At 38.3% G+C, this 17,828-nt stretch overlaps 1 non-coding gene across 1 annotated transcript; it reads left to right on the top strand.

Annotated features, from left to right (window-relative positions):
* The first annotated feature begins 7,355 nt into the window (after positions 1 to 7,355).
* On the top strand, positions 7,356 to 7,462 carry LOC112745083 (small nucleolar RNA R71). The gene has a single exon (XR_003173029.1). It is a non-coding gene; the product is annotated as a small nucleolar RNA R71 (small nucleolar RNA).
* The last annotated feature ends 10,366 nt before the right edge of the window (positions 7,463 to 17,828 follow it).

Genomic DNA, 17,828 nt, shown 5'->3' with positions numbered 1-17,828 from the left:
TGTGAGTGGGAGAAAAGAGGGAGAGACAAAGAATGTAATATAATGGAAGAAACACAACTGTGAGGAGGGTTGAGATGTGAGATGAGATGTTAGTAAATGAATGAATAAATAGAACAAGATGGGAGAGGGAGAATTTTCGAAAAATATTTTTGAAAAAGAGTTAGTGATTTTTGAAAATAGTTTTTTTTTTTTTAAAAATGTTAGTAATTTTCGAAAATTAAGATTTAAAAATTAAATTAAAAGGAAATTTTGAAAAAGGGGGAAGATATTTTCGAAAATGAGAGAGAGAGAGTTAGTTAGGTAGTTTTGAAAAAGTTAAGAAATAAACAAAAAGTTAGTTAGTTAGTTGAAACAAATTTTGAAAATAAATTTTGAAAAGATAGGAAGTTAGGAAGTTAGAGAAGATATTTTGAAAATCAAATTTTTGAAAAAGATAAGATGAGAAGATATTTTTGAAAAGATATGATTGAAATTGTTTTCGAAAAAGATTTGATTTTTAAAATCACAATTAATGACTTGATTCACAAGAAATCACAAGATATGATTCTAGAACTTAAAGTTTGAATCTTTCTTAACAAGCAAGTAACAAACTTGAAATTTTTGAATCAAAACATTAATTGTTATTGTTATTTTCGAAAATTTGGTATAAAAATAAGAAAAAGATTTTTTTGAAAAATATTTTTGGAATTTTCGAAAATAACTAAGAAATTTGAAAAAGATTTGATTTTTGAAAAAGATTTTAAAAAAAGATAAGATTTTAAAATTGAAAATTTGATTTGACTCATAAGAAACAACTTGATTTTAAAAATTTTTGAAAAAGTCAATCCAAATTTTCGAATTTGATGAGAGAAAAAAGGGAAAGATATTTTTTTGATTTTTGAATTTTTTTATGAAAAACATGAAAATTATGCAATGCATGAAATTTTTAGATCAAAACAATGAATGCATGCAAGAATGCTATGAGTGTCAAGATGAACACCAAGAACACTATGAATGTCAAGATAAACATCATAGACACAATTTTGAAAAATTTTTAATGGAAAGAAAACATGCAAGACACCAAACTTAGAATTCTTTAACACTTACGCACTAAGAATTCAAGAATGCATATGAAAAACACCATACAACACAAAACAAAAAATCATCAAGATCAAACAAGAAGACTTACCAAGAACAACTTGAAGATCATGAAGAACACTATGAATGCATGAAATTTTCGAAAAATGCAAGATGCATATGCAAGTGACACCAAACTTATGACATGACTCATGACTCAAACAAGAAACACAAAAAATGTTTTTGATTTTTATGATTTTCTAATTTTTTTGGATTTTTTCAAAAATTATATGAAAAAGAAAAAATAAGGATTCCAAAATTTTTAACATGAATTCCAGGAATCTTGCATTCTTAATCTAAAGCTTCAGTCCAGGAATTAGACATGGCTCACTAGCCAGCCAAGCCTTCAATGAAAGCTCCGGTCCAAAACACTAGACATGGCCAATGGCCAGCCAAGCTTCAGAAAGATATCAGAATATACTGCTCATTACTTATCAAATATGTAACTTGCCTCTATGCTGATGGTTTGGAAGCCTCAGTCCAAAAGAATTTAGACATGGCTTTACAGCCAGCCAGGCTTCACATGCTTCATGAAACACTAGAATTCATTCTTAAAAAATTTTGAATAAAATTATAAAATTTTTGAAAACATTTTTATTTTAAGAAAAAAAATTTTTTTTTCGAAAACAAAAGAAAGATTTTTGAAAACAAAACAAAGAGAAAATTACCTAATCTGAGCAACAGGATGAACCGTCAGTTGTCCATACTCAACACAATCCCCGGCAACGGCGCCAAAAACTTGGTACGCGGAATCGTGATTACACTTTAATTATGTAAAATTCATCACTCTTTCTTTCCCTGGCAATGGCACCAAAAACATGATGCCAATACCATGGTTCACAACTCCGTGTAACTGACCAGCAAGTGCACTGGGTCGTCCAAGTAATACCTTACGTGAGTAAGGGTCGAATCCCACGGAGATTGTTGGTATGAAGCAAGCTATGGTCACCTTGCAAATCTCAGTTAGGCAGATATAAATTAATAATGGTGTTTTTGAATAATAATTAATAGAATAGGGATAGAAATACTTATGTAATTCATTGGTGAGAATTTCAGATAAGCGAATGGAGATGCTTTCGTTCCTCTGAACCTCTGCTTTCCTGCTATCTTCATCCAATCAGTCTTACTCCTTTCCATGGCTGGCTTTATGTGATACATCACCATTGTCAACGGCTACTTTCGGTCATCTCTCGGGAAAATGATCCAATGCCCTGTCACGGCACGGCTAATCGTCTGGAGGCATCACCCTTGTCAATGGCTTCATCTTATCCTCTCAGTGAAAATGATCAACGCACCCTGTCACGGCACGGCTATTCATCTGTCAGTTCTCGATCATGCTGGAATAGGATTTACTATCCTTTTGCGTCTGTCACTAACGCCCCACAATCGCGAGTTTGGAGCTCGTCACAGTCATTCATTCATTGAATCCTACTCGGAATACCACAGACAAGGTTTAGACATTCTGGATTCTCTTGAATGCCGCCATCATTCTAGCTTACACCACGAAGATTCTGATTAAGAGATCTAAGAGATACTCATTCAATCTAATGTAGAACGGAAGTGGTTGTCAGGCACGTGTTCATGGGGAATGATGATGATTGTCACGTTCATCACATTCAGGTTGAAGTGTGAATGAATATCTTAGAAGCGAAACAAGATGAATTTAATAGAAAACAGTAGTACTTTGCATTAATCTTTGGGGAACAGCAGAGCTCCACACCTTAATCTATGGAGTGTAGAAACTCTACCATTAAAAATACATAAGTGAAAGGTCCAGGCATGGCCGAGATGGCCAGCCCCCAAAACATGATCACAGGATCAAAATATAATCTAAAGATGTCAAATTCAATAGTGAAATGTCCTATTTATAATAAACTAGCTACTAGGGTTTACAGAAGTAAGTAATTGATGCATAAATCCACTTCCGGGGCCCACTTGGTGTGTGCTTGGGCTGAGCTTTGAGTGTTGCACGTGTAGAGGTCCTCCTTGGAGTTGAACGCCAGCTTTTGTGCCAGTTTGGGCGTTCAACTCTGGTTTTGGCTCCTTTTCTGGCGCTGGACGCCAGATTTGGGCAGAAAGCTGGCGTTGAACGCCCGTTTGCGTCATCTATTCCTGGCCAAAGTATGGACTATTATACATTTCTGGAAAGCCCTGGATGTCTACTTTCCAACGCAATTGGAAGCGCGCCATTTAGAGTTCTGCAGCTCCAGAAAATCCATTTTGAGTGCAGGGAGGTCAGAATCCAACAGCATCAGCAGTCCTTCTTCAACCTCTGAATCTGATTTTTGCTCAAGTCCCTCAATTTCAGCCAGAAAATACTTGAAATCACAGAAAAATACACAAACTCATAGTAAAGTCCAGAAATGTGAATTTAACATAAAAACCAATGAAAACATCCCTAAAAGTAACTAGATCCTACTAAAAACATACTAAAAACAATGTCAAAAAGCGTATAAATTATCCGCTCATCAATAGTAAACAAAAAACAGAGAAAAATAAATAGACAAAGAGATTAAGGAATGGGTCCACCTTAGTGAGGGTGGCATCTTCCTCTTCTTGAAGAACCAATGGTGCTCTTGAGCTCCTCTATGTCTCTTCCTTGTCTTTGTTGCTCCTCCCTCATAGCTCTTTGATCTTCTCTAATCTCATGGAGAATGATGGAGTGCTCTTGGTGTTCCATCCTTAGTTGTCCCATGTTGGAACTTAATTCTCCTAGGGAGGTGTTGATTTGCTCCCAATAGTTCTGTGGAGGGAAGTGCATCCCTTGAGGCATCTCAGGGATTTCATGGTGAGAACTTTCCTCATGCTCTTGTTGAGGTCCATGATCTCTTGTTTGCTCCATCCTTTTCTTAGTGATGGGTTCGTCCTCTTCAATGAGGATGTCTCCCTCTATGTCAATCCCAGCCGAATTGCATAGGTGGCATATGAGGTGAGGAAAGGCTAACCTTGCCAAAGTGGAGGACTTGTCAGCCACCTTGTAGAGTTCTTGAGGTATAATTTCATGAACTTCCACTTCGTCTCCATTCATGATACTATGGATCATGATGGCCCGGTCTACAGTAACTTCAGACCGGTTGCTAGTAGGAATAATTGAGCGTTGAATAAACTCCAACCATCCTATAGCTACAGGCTTAAGGTCCGGTCTTCTCAATTGAACTGGCTTGTCTCTTGAGTCAACTTTCCATTGAGCTCCTTCTACACATATGTCCATGAGAATTTGGTCCAACCTTTGATCAATGTTGACCCTTCTAGTGTAGGGGCGTGCATTTTCTTGCATCATTGGCAAGTTGAATGCCAACCTTACATTTTTCGGACTGAAATCTAAGTATTTCCCCCGAACCATGGTAAGCCAATTCTTTGGATTCGGGTTAACACTTTGATCATGGTTCCTAGTGATCCATGCGTTTGCATAGAACTCTTGAGCCATTAAGATCCCGACTTGTTGAATGGGGTTGGTGAGAACTTTCCAACCTCTTCTTTGGATCTCATGTCAGATCTCCGGATACTCATTCTTTTTGAGCTTGAAAGGAACCTCAGGGATCACTTTCTTCTTGGCCACAACTTCATAGAAGTGGTCTTGATGGACCTTTGAGATGAATCTCTCCATCTCCCATGACTCAGAGGTGGAAGCAATTGCCTTTCCTTTCCTCTTTCTTGAGGTTTCTCTGGCCTTAGGTGCCATTAATAGTTATGGAAAAATAAAAAGCAATGCTTTTACCACACTAAACTTAAAATGTTCGCTCGTCCCCGAGCAAAAGAAGAAGGAAAGAAGGAGAAGAAGAAGAAAAATAGAGGAGAGGGAGAGAGGTGTGTATTCGGCCAAGGGAAAGAAGAAAGGGTTGTGTTGTGTAAAAATGAAGAAGGAATGAGGGGTTTATATAGGAGTGGGGGGAGGTTTAGGGTTTGGCCATTAGGGTTGGGTTTGGGAAGGAAATGAATTTGAATTTGTAGGTAGGTGGGGTTTTTGGAGAAGATAGGAGGGATGTGAGTGGTTAAGAGGTGATGGGGAAGAGTGATTGAGGTGATTGGTGAAGGGTATTTGGGGAAGCGGGTTATAAAAAGGTGTGAAGAGGAGAGAAGAAGAGGTGGGGTAGGTGGGAATCCTGTGGGGTCAAGGACTTAACATCCCTGCTCCAATTAGGCGTGTAAAACGCCCTTAGCATGCACTACTGGCATTTAACGCCAGACTGCTACCTGTTTTTGGCGTTAAACGCCCAAATGTAGCCTGTTTCTGGTGTTTAACGCCAGGTTGATGCTTGTTTCTGGCGTTAAACACCAGCTTGGTGCTTGTTTCTGGCGTTAAACGCCAGACAGATGCTTGTTTCTGGCGTTTAAACGCCAGAGTGCTTTTCCTCCAGGGTGTGCTGTTTCTTCTACTATTTTTGATTCTGTTTTTAATTTTTTAGTTGTTCTTGTGACTTCACATGATCATTAACCTAATAAAACACGAAATAACAATAAAATAGATATAATTAAATAACATTGGGTTGCTTCCCAACAAGCGCTTCTTTAATGTCAATAGCTTGACAGTGAGCTCTCATGGAGCCTCACAGATGTTCAGAGCATTGTTGGAATCTCCCAACGCCAAACTTAGAGTTTGAATGTGGGGGTTCAACACCAAACTTAGAGTTTGGTTGTGGCCTCCCAACATCAAACTTAGAGTTTGACTATGGGGGCTTTGGTTGACTCTGTAGTGAGAAAAGCTTTTCATGCTTCCTCTCCATGGTTACAAAAGGAGATCCTTGAGTTTTAAACACAAGGTTGTCCTCATTCAATTGAAGGACCAACTCTCCTCTGTCCATATCAATCACAGCTTTTGCTGTGGCTAGGAAGGGTCTTCCAAGGATGATGGATTCATCCTCATCCTTCCCAGTGTCTAGGATTATAAAATCAGCAGGGATGTAAAGGACTTCAACCTTTACTAACACGTCCTCTACTAGTCCATAAGCCTGTTTTCTTGAGTTATCTGCCATCTCTAATGAGATTCTAGCAGCTTGCACCTCAAGGATCCCAAGTTTCTCCATTACAGAGAGTGGCATAAGGTTAATGCCTGACCCCAGGTCACACAGAGCCTTCTCAAAGGTCATGGTGCCTATGTTACAGGGAATGAGGAATTTACCAGGATCCTATTTCTTTTGAGGTAATTTTTGCCTATCCAATGCATTCAGTTCATTGGTGAGCAAGGGAGGTTCATCTTCCCAAGTCTCATTACCAAATAATTTGGCATTCAGTTTCATGATTGCACCAAGGTACTTAGCAACTTACTCTTCAGTAATGTCTTCATCCTCTTCAGAGGAAGAATACTCATTAGAGCTCATGAAGGACAAAAGCAAGTTGAATGGAATCTCTATGGTCTCTGTATGAGCCTCAGATTCCTTCAAGTCCTCATTGAGGAATCTCTTAGTGTTCAGAGGATGTCCCATGAGGTCTTCCTCATTGGGATTCACGTCCTCCTCCTCCTCTCTGGGTTCGGCCACACCAAGTAAGGTTATGGCCTTGCACTCTCTTTTTGGATTCTCTTCTGTATTGCTTGGGAGAGTACTAGGAGGAGTTTCAGTGATTCTTTTACTCAGCTAGCCCACTTTTGCCTCCAAATTTCTGATGGAGGACCTTGTTTCATTCATGAAACTTAGAGTGGCCTTAGATAGATCAGAGACTATATTTGCTAAGCTAGATGGATTCTGCTCAGAATTCTCTGTTTGTTGCTGAGTGGATGATGGAAAAGGCTTGCTATTGCTAAACCTGTTTCTTCCACCATTATTAAAGCCTTGTTGAGGCTTTTGTTGATCCTTTCATGAGAAATTTGGATGATTTTTCCATGAGGGATTATAGGTATTTCCATAGGGTTCACCCATGTAATCCACCTCTGCTATTGCAGGGTTCTCAGGATCACAAGCTTCTTCTTCAGAAGATGCATCTTTAGTACTGTTGGATGCAGCTTGCAATCCATTCAGACTCTGAGAAATCATATTGACTTGCTGAGTCAATATTTTGTTCTGAGCCAATATGGCATTCAGAGTATCAATTTCAAGAACTCCCTTCCTCTGAAGCGTCCCATTACTCACAGGATTCCTTTCAGAAGTGTACATGAACTGGTTATTTGTAACCATGTCAATGAGTTCCTGAGCTTCTGCAGGCGTTTTCTTTAGGTGAATGGATCTACCTGCAGAATAGTCCAATGACATCTTTGATAATTCAGACAGACCATCATAGAATATATCCAGGATGGTCCATTCTGAAAGCATGTCAAAAGGACACTTTTTGGTCAGTTGCTTGTATCTCTCCCAAGCTTCATAGAGGGATTCACCTTCTTTCTGTTGAAGGTTTGAACATCCACTCTAAGCTTGCTAAGATTTTGAGGAGGAAAAAACTTGGCTAAGAAAGTCGTGACTAGCTTATCCTAAGAGTTCAGGCTATCTTTAGGTTGAGAGTCCAACCATATTCTAGCTCTGTCTCTTACAGCAAACGAGAAAAGCATAAGCCTGTAGACCTCGGGATCAACCCCATTGGTCTTAACAGTATCACAGATCTGCAAAAATTCAGTTAAGAACTGAAAAGGATCTTCTGATGGAAGTCCATGAAACTTGCAGTTCTGTTGCATCAGAGAAACTAATTGAGGCTTTAGCTCAAAATTGTTTGCTCCAATTGCAGGGATTGAGATGCTTCTTCCATGTAAGTTGGAATTTGGTGCAGTAAAGTCACCAAGCATCTTCCTTGCACCTCCACCATTGTTATTGGTTTCGGCCATCTCAACTTCTTTTTCGAAAATTTCAGTAAAGTCCTCTTCAGAGTGTTGTATTTTAGCTTCTCTTAACTTCCTCTTCAGAGTCCTTTCAGGTTTCGGATCAGCTTCAACAAGAATGTTCTTGTACTTGCTCCTGCTCATATGAAAAAGAAGGGAACAAAAAATAATAGGGATCTTCTTTGCCACAGTAGAGAGGTTCCTTTATGTGAGTAGAAGAGAAGAAAAAGAATTCGAACACAGAAAGAGGGAGAGGGTTCGAATTTTTAAGAAGAAGAGAAGTGTTAGTAGATAAATAAAATAATTAGAAGGAGATGAGAGGGAGAAGAATTCGAAAATTAGAAGAAGAAAAAAAAAAGAAAAATATTTTTATTTTTATTTTATTTATTAATTAGTATTCGAAAAAGTTAGAAGAAATAATTAATTAATTAAAAAGATTTTTGAAAAAGAGGGAGGTGATTTTCGAAAATTAGGAGAGAGAAAAGTGGTTAGGTGGTTTTGAAAAATATTTGAAAATCAAATTTGAAAGAGATAAGAAGCTGGAAAAGATTTTGAAATTGATTTTGAAAAGATGTGATTGAAATTTATTTTGAAAAAGATTTGATTTTGAAAATTAAAGTTGGTTACTTGACTAACAAGAAACAAAAAGATATGATTTTAAAATTTAAAGATTGAACCTTTCTTACTAGGCAAATAACAAACTTAGAATTTTTTGAATCAATCACATTAATTGTTAGTAAAGATTTTGAAATTATGAAACAAAATAAGAAAAAGATTTTTGAAAATCAATTTGAAATTTTCGAAAACTATGAAAGAAAAATGAAAAAGATTTGATTTTTGAAAAAGATTTGAAAAAGATAACGTTTTTAAATTGAAAATTTGATTTGACTCACAAGAAACAACTAAATTTTTAAAAATTTTTGAAAAAGTCAACTCAAATTTTCGAAAATTTATGAGTGAAATAAGGGAAAGATATTTTTTTGATTTTTAAATTTTTAATGAAGAAAGAGAAAAACAACCAAAAGACTCAAAACATGAAAATTATGAATCAAAACACATGATGCATGCAAGAACACTTTGAATGTCAAGATGAACACCAAGAACTTATTTTTGAAAATTTTTAAGAAAAGAAAAACATGCAAGACACCAAACATAGAAATTTTCAAACTTTAGACACTAAAAAATTGAAAATGCATATGAAAAACAAGAAAAGACACCAAACAAGAAAAATTTAAAGATCAAACAAAGAAATTCATCAAGAACAACTTGAAGATCATGAAGAACAAATGCATGAGTTTTCGAAAATTGCCAGAATGTTTGAAAAATATGCAATTGATACTAAACTTACAATTTGACACAAGACTCAAATAAGAAACACAAAATTATTTTTGGTTTTATGATTTTATTAAAATTTTTTTGGTATTTTTCGAAAATTAATTTGGAAAAAGAAAAATAAGGATTTCAAGATTTTTAATAAGAATTCCAAGAATCATGCAATGTTAGTCTAAAGCTTCGGTCCAGGAATTAGACATGGCTTACTAGCCAGCCAAGCTTTCAGTGAAAGCTCCGGTCCAAAACACTAGACATGGCCAATGGCCAGCCAAGCTTTAAGATACAAATCAGGCATACAACAGCTGAATTGATGAGAATCAAAAAGCTCTTGTGATGATGAGTTGAAACCTCAGTCTAGAAGATTAGACTTGGTGTTAAATGCCAATTTGCGTCATCAAAACTTGGGCAAAGTATGGACTATTATATATTGTTGGAAAGCCCTGAATGTATACTTTTCAACGCAATTGAGAGTGCGCCAATTGGTCTTCTGTAGCTCCAGAAAATCCATTTCGAGTGCAAGGAGGTCAGAATCCAACAACATATGCAGTCCTTTTTCAGCCTCTGAATCAGATTTTTGCTCAGGTCCCTCAATTTCAGCCAGAAAATACCTGAAATAACAGAAAAACACACACTCGTAGTAAAGTCCAGAAATGTGAATTTCGAATAAAAACTAATAAAAATATACTAAAAAGTAATTAAAACATGCTGAAAACTACTTAAAATTAATGCCAAAAAGCGTATAAATTATCCGCTCATCACAACACCAAACTTAAATTGTTTGTCCCCAAGCAACTGAAAATCAAATAGGATAAAAAGAAGAGAATATACTATAAATTCCAAAAAATCAATGAAACTTAGTTCCAATTAAATGAGCGGGACTAGTAGCTTTTTGCCTCTGAACAGTTTTGGCATCTCACTTTATCCTTTGAAGCTCAGAATGACTGGCATCTATAGGAACTCAGAATTTAGATAGTGTTATTGATTCTCCTAGTTTAGTATGTTGATTCTTGAATAGAGCTACTTTATGAGTCTTGGCCGTGGCCCTAAGCACTTTGTTTTCCAATATTACCACCAGATACATAAATACCACAGACACATAACTGGGTGAACCTTTTCAGATTGTGACTCAGATTTGCTAAAGTCCCTAATTAGAGGTGTCCAGAGTTCTTAAGCACACTCTTTTTGCTTTGGATCACGACTTTAACCGCTCAGTCTCAAGCTTTTCACTTGACACCTTCACGCCACAGGCACATGGTTAGGGACAGCTTGGTTTAGCCGCTTAGGTAAGGATTTTATTCCTTTGGGCCCTCCTATCCATTAATTCTCAAAGCCTTGGATCCTTTTTATTTTACCCTTGCCTTTTGGTTTAAAGGGTTACTGGCTTTGTGCTCTTGCCTTTTGGTTTAAAGAGCTCTTGGCTTTTTCTGCTTGCTTTTTCTTTTTCTTTCTTTTTTTTTTCATTTTTTTTCGCAAGCTTTTGCTTTTCACTGCTTTTTCTTGCTTCAAGAATCAATTTTATGATTTTTCAGATTATCAAATAACATTTCTCCTTTTTCATCATTCTTTCAAGAGCCAACAGCTTTAACATTCATAAACAACAAATTAAAAAATATGCATTGTTCAAGCATTCATTCAGAGAAACAAAAAGTATTGTCACCACATCAAAATAATTAAACAAATTTCAAGGATGAATTCGAAATCATGTACTTCTTGTTCTTTTGTGATTAAAAGCATTTTTCATTTAAGAAAGATGATGGATTCCTAGGACATTCATAACTTTAAGGCATAGACTCTAATCTTTATTTATTATTTAATAGAAATAATATAAAATAGGAATAGAAGCAGACAGTTGGTAATAAAAGAAATGAAATTAACGACATAAAGACAAATGACTCTAATACTAATACTCATGTACTCTTAAAATGGATAAAGGGTTATCACAGAATTAGGACTCAACAACCTTTATTTTGGGAGATGTATGCTCCTTTAGTCTGTGGGGTGCTTGGCCCTTCAAGAGATAGCATCTGGTGCTTCAGCTCCTGTAGTTCACGCCCCTGCTCCTCTTGTTCCTTCAGCAGTTTGCAGAGCATGCTATTTTGAACTTGCTGTTCTTCTTTCAGTTGATCCATAGCTTCTTGCAATTTGGTGACAGATGCTTCTAAGCGGGTCCAGTAGTCTATCTGAGGGATTTCTGGGAGGAACTCCTGTGGCCTCCTTTTGATGGAGTTATCCTGCACTTGTCCTTCCATTAACTTTTTGGTGATTGGTTGCTCAACTGAGATATACTCATCCACTCCCATCTTCACTCCAGCATCTTTACATAGCAGAGAAATTAGGCTTCGGTAAGCCAATTTGGCATCAGTGGAGTTCTTGTTTGCAATTGTGTAGAGCTCACAAGAAATCAAATGATGAATCTCCACTTTGTTACCCAACATAATGCAGTGGATCATCACTGCTCTTTTGACAGTGACTTCAGAGCGGTTACTGGTGGGCAGTATAGAACGCCCAATGAAGTCCAGCTAACCCCTAGCAATTGTTTTGAGATCTCCTCTCTTGAGTTGATTTGGGACACCTTTTGTATTGGTTATCCACTTGGTTCCAGGGATGCATATGTCCTCTAGAACTTGGTCTAAGCGCTTATCAAATTTTACCATTCTCCTATGAAAGGATTCTGGATCATCTTGTAGTTGAGGCAGCTTGAAGACCTCTCTTATTCTGTCCTGGTGGAAGTACATAATCTTCCCTCTGACCAAGGTTTGAAAGGTATAGAAAGCGGCTCCAGTTAATCTTTGCTTATCTGTTTGCCACAGATTTACGTAGAATTCCTGAACCATGTTTCTACCCACCTTTGTCTCAGGATTAGCCAGAATTTCCCAGCCTCTTTTTTGAATCTGCTCTTGAATCTTCGGATATTCGTCTTCTTTCAGATCAAATTTAACTTCTGGGATCACTGATCTTAGACCCATTATTCTGTAGTAATGGTTTGCATGTTCTTTGGTTAAAAATCTCTCTTGATTCCAAAGTGATTTTGGAATATTCTCTTTCTTGCCTCTTGAAGTGGTTTGTTTTCCTTTAGGAGCCATGATTTTAGTGAGTCTTAGCTCAGTGATCATGAAAAGCACACCAAACTTAGAGGTTTGCTTGTCCTCAAGCAAAAGAAAGGAAATGGGAGGAAGAGAAGGAGAGACAGATTCGACTTGTGGAGGAGAGGGGGATGGCCGAATGTGAATTTAAAGAGGGGGGTGGGTTTGAAAATTTTGAAAGAGATATGCTAGAAGATATGATTTGTAAAAAGACAATTATGATATGCAAAATATGTAGTTTTAAAATTGAAAAGATGAGAGAGAGATTTGAAAAAATTAAATCTAATTTTTGAAAAGATAGTATGATGATTTGGAAAAGATTTGAAAAGAAGTTGATGGAGAATGAAGAAAGATTTTAAAAATTTTTATATTTTTTTTTTGAAATTGAAATTGAAAGATGATGATATTTAACATGTTTATGCAAGAAATTATGGATGAAATCATGAAAATTTGAAAAAATTGAGTTGAAAAACAAAACTTCCTTCCCTCCACAATCCTGGCGTTAAACGCCCAACTGCTGCTTGTTTTGGGCGTTTAACGCCCATCTGTAGCCTCTTTTGGGCGTTTAACGCCCAGCTGTTGCTTCTGGCTGGCGTTAAATGCCAGAAATCTTTTGTCACTGGGCGTTTTTCTAAACGCCCAGGATGCTGCATGTTTGGCGTTAAACGCCCAGAATGGTACCCATTCTGGCATTTAACACCCAAAAAGGTATCATTACTGGCGTTTTCTTGCCAGTGAGCTCCTTTTCCCTGTTTTATACTCTGAATCCCTCTGTAACTCTGTGAGCTTATGCAATTGATACTCTACCTTGAAGATTATTTATATTAAAATCGTATAATTATTATTTAAATAACAAATAAGCCCTACTAATGGCTGGGTTGCCTCCCAGCAAGTACTTCTTTATTGTCTTTAGCTAGACCTTGCTGAGCTTTTAATCAAGCCTCAGCTTTGAGCACTCTTGCTCGATATTACCTTCAAGATAATGCATGATTCTCTGTCCATTAACAATGAACTTCTTATTAGAATTAATGTCTTGAAGCTCCACATAGCCATATGGTGACACACTTGTGATCACATATGGTCCCCTCCACCGGGATTTTAGTTTTCCAGGGAATAATCTAAGCCTAGAGTTAAACAGCAGAACCTTCTGTCCTGGTTCAAAGACTCTAGATGACAGCTTTCTGTCATGCCACCTTTTTGCTTTCTCTTTGTAAATCTTGGCATTTTCGAAAGCAGTGAGTCTGAATTCCTCTAGCTCATTCAGCTGGAGCAATCTTTTTTCTCCAGCTAATTTGGCATCAAAGTTTAGGAACCTGGTTGCCCAGTAGGCCTTATGCTCCAGTTCCACGGGCAGATGACAGGCCTTACCATACACAAGCTGGTATGAAGAGGTCCCTATAGGAGTCTTGAATGCTGTTCTGTATGCCCACAGAGTGTCATCCAAGCTTCTTGCCCAATCCTTTCTACGGGTACTTACAGTCCATTCCAGGATTCTTTTTAGTTCTCTATTAGAGACTTCAGCTTGCCCATTTGTCTGTGGATGATATGGAGTTGCCACCTTGTGGCTAATTCCATATCGGACCATAGCAGAGTAAAGCTGTTTGTTGCAGAAGTGAGTGCCCCCATCACTGATTAGTGCTCTAGGGACACCAAACCTGCTGAAGATATGTTTCTGGAGGAACTTCAGCACTGTCTTAGTATCATTGGTAGGTGTTACAATGGCCTCTACCCATTTGGATACATAGTTGACTGCCACCAGAATATAAGTGTTTGAGTATGATGGTGGGAAAGGCCCCATGAAGTCAATATCCCATACGTCAAACAACTCAATCTCTAAGATTCTTTGCTGAGGCATGGCATAACTATGAGGTAGATTACCAACTCTCTGGCAGCTGTCACAGTTACGCACAAACTCTTGGGAGTCTTTATAGAGAGTGGGCCAGTAGAAGCCACATTGGAGGACTTTTGTGGCTGTTCGCTCACCACCGAAATGTCCTCCATATTGTGATCCATGACAATGCCATAGGATCTTCTGTGCTTCTTCTCTAGGCACACACCTACGGATTATCCCGTCTGCACATCTCTTAAAGAGATATGGTTCATCCCACAGGTAGTACTTTGCATCAGTAATTAATTTTTTCTTTTGTTGCCTGCTATACTCCTTGGGTATGAATCTTGCAGCTTTATAGTTTGCAATGTCTGCAAACCATGGTGTTTCCTGAATGGCAAATAATTGCTCATCCAGAAAGGTTTCAGAGATCTCAATAGAGGGAAAGGACGCCCCTTCTACTGGTTCTATCCGGGACAGATGATCAGCCACTTGGTTCTCTGTCCCTTTTCTGTCTCTTATTTATATATCAAACTCTTGCAGAAGTAACACCCATCTTATGAGCTTGGGTTTTGAATCCTACTTTGTGAGTAGATATTTAAGAGCAGCATGCTTAGTGTACACAATCACTTTGGATCCTACTAAGTACGATCTAAACTTGTCAATGGCATAAACCACTGCAAGCAATTCTTTTTCTGTGGTTGTGTAATTTTTCTGGGCATCATTTAAAACGCGGATAGCATAATAAATGACATGCAAAAGCTTGTTATGCCTCTGTCCTAGTACTGCACCAATGGCATGGTCACTGGCATCACACATTAGTTCGAATGGTAATGTCCAGTCTGGTGTAGAAATAACTGGTGCTGTGACTAGCTTAGCTTTCAGAGTTTCAAACGCCTACAGACACTCTGTGTCAAACACAAATGGCATGTCAGAAGCTAGCAGATTGCTCAGAGGTTTTGCAATTTTTGAAAAACCCTTTATAAACTTCCTATAGAATCCTGCATGCCCCAGAAAGCTTCTGATTGCCTTAACATTGGCAGATGGTGGTAATTTTTCAATTACCTCTACCTTAGCTTGATCCACCTCTATTCCCCTGTTTGAAATTTTGTGCCCAAGGACAATTCCTTCAATCACCATAAAGTGACATTTCTTCCAGTTTAAAACCAGGTTAGTCTCTTGGCACCTTTTTAGAACAAGTGCTAGATGGTCAAGATAGGAGCTGAATGAGTCTCCAAATACTGAGAAGTCATCCATTAAGACTTCCATAAATTTCTCTACCATGTCAGAGAAAATAGAGAGCATGCATCTCTGAAAGGTTGCAGGTGCATTACACAGCCCAAATGGCATTCTTCTGTAGGCAAATACTCCAGATGGACATGTGAATGCTATTTTTTCTTGATCATGGGGATCTACTGCAATTTGGTTGTAGTCTGAATAGCCATCCAAAAAGCAGTAATAATCATGACCTGCTAGTCTTTCTAGCATCTGGTCTATGAATGGTAAAGGAAAATGATCATTTCTGGTGGCTGTATTGAGTCTTCTATAGTCAATACACATGCGCCACCCTGTAACTGTTCTTGTAGGAACCAGTTCATTCTTTTCATTATGAACTACTGTCATGCCTCCCTTCTTAGGGACGACTTGGACAGGGCTCACCCAGGGGCTATCAAAAATAGGATAAATAATCCCAGCCTCTAGTAGTTTAGTGACCTCTTTCTGCACCACTTCCTTCATGGCTGGATTCAGCCGCCTTTGTGGTTGAACCACTGGCTTAGCATTATCCTCCAAGAGGATTTTGTGCATGCATCTGGCTAGGCTAATGCCCTTAGGATCACTTATGGACCACCCAAGAGCTGCCTTGTGTGTCCTTAGCACTTGAATCAGTGCTTCCTCTTCTTGTGGCTTCAAGGTAGAGCTTATGATCACAGGAAAAGTGTTGTCTTCTCCCAGAAATGCATATTTCAGGGATTGTGGTAGTGGTTTGAGCTTGGGCTTTGGAGGCTTTTCCTTCTCCTGAGGCGTTTTCAGAGGTTCTTCTGTTTCCTCTGATTCCTCTAGCTCAGGCTGAACATCTTTAAAGATGTCCTCTAGCTCTGATTCGAGACTCTTAGTCATATTGACTTCCTCTACCAAAGAGTCGATAATATCAACTCTCATGAAGTCCTTCGGTGTGTCTGGATGCTGCATAGCTTTGACAGCATTCAACTTAAACTCATCCTCATTGACTCTCAGGGTCACTTTCCCTTTTTGAACATCAATGAGAGTTCGTCCAGTTGCTAGGAAAGGTCTTCCTAGAATGAGAGTTGTACTCTTGTGCTCCTCTATTTCCAGCACTACAAAGTCAGTGGGAAAGACAAATGGCCCAACCTTGACAATCATGTCTTCAATTATACCTGATCGGTATTTTATGGAGCCATCAGCAAGTTGAAGACAAATCTGGGTTGGTTTGATCTCTTCATTCATACCAAGCTTTCTGATAGTGGATGCAGGAATTAGGTTGATACTTGCCCCAAGATCACATAGAGCTGTCTTGGTGCAAATTTCCTCTAATGTGTATGGTATCATAAAGCTTCTAGGATCCTTAAGCTTCTCTGGTAAGCTTTTCAAAATGACTGCACTGCATTCCTCAGTGAGAAAAACTTTTTCAGTTTCTCTCCAATCCTTCTTAGGGCTTAAGATTTCTTTTATGAACTTAGCATAAGAGGGTATTTGCTCAAGTGCTTCTGCAAACGGAATCTTTATTTCAAGAGTCCTGAGATAGTCTGCAAAGCGGGCAAATTGTTTATCCTATTTCGGTTGGCGGAGTTTCTGAGGATAAGGTATTTTGGCTTTATATTCTTTAACCTTGGTTGCTGTAGGTTCATTTCCTACAGAAGCAGGTTAAGAAGCCTTCTTGAGGGAGTTATTATCAACACTTGCAGGTGTCTGATCCCTTACTGGCATTTGAACGCCAGGAGTGGGTGCCAAACTGGCGTTTAACGCCAGATTCCTACCCTGTTCTGGCGTTTGAACGCCAGAAGTGAACATGGAATTGTTGTTTGACGCCAATTTTTCACCCTTTTCTGGCGTTTGAACGCCAGAATCATTCCTCTCTGGGCTTTTACTGTCCTCAGAGGGATTTTGGGTAGCATTCTGCTCATCCTCTGTCAGTTGTTCTTTCCTTGGCTTTCTGCTGCTTTGAGTTGATGCATTTAATGTTTTTCCACTCCTTAATTGAACAACTTGGCACTCCTCTGTTATCTGTTTTGATAACTGATGTTTTGTCTGATTCAATTGGGATTCCATATCCTTGTTAGCAATTTTGGTTTCTTGTAGCATCTCCTTAAATTCTTCCAACTGCCTTGTTATAGAAGATAGTTGCTGATTGAGTTCAGCAACTTGCTCCTGAGGACTAAAGTCAGTTGATACTACCTTAGCTTTTTCTTTCATGGAGGACTCATTACTTATGTATAGATGCTGATTTCTAGCAACTACATCAATAAGCTCTTGAGCCTCTTCAATAGTCTTTCTCATGTGTATAGATCTAGCAGCTGAGTGGTCTAGAGATATCTGAGCTTTTTCTGTAAGCCCATAGTAGAAGATGTCTAGTTGCACCTACTCTGAAAAATTTTCAGAGGGGCATTTCCTTAGCATCCCTCTGTACCTCTCCTAGGCGTTATAAAGGGATTCATCATCCTCTTGTTTAAAGCCTTGGATGTCCAGCCTTAGCTGTGTCATCCTTTTT

The sequence above is a fragment of the Arachis hypogaea genome, chromosome 14 (assembly GCF_003086295.3).
Source record: "Arachis hypogaea cultivar Tifrunner chromosome 14, arahy.Tifrunner.gnm2.J5K5, whole genome shotgun sequence".
Lineage (NCBI taxonomy): Eukaryota > Viridiplantae > Streptophyta > Magnoliopsida > Fabales > Fabaceae > Arachis > Arachis hypogaea.
The sequence above is the reverse complement of the archived record's forward strand: the minus strand, read 5'-3'. Positions and strand labels throughout refer to the sequence as shown.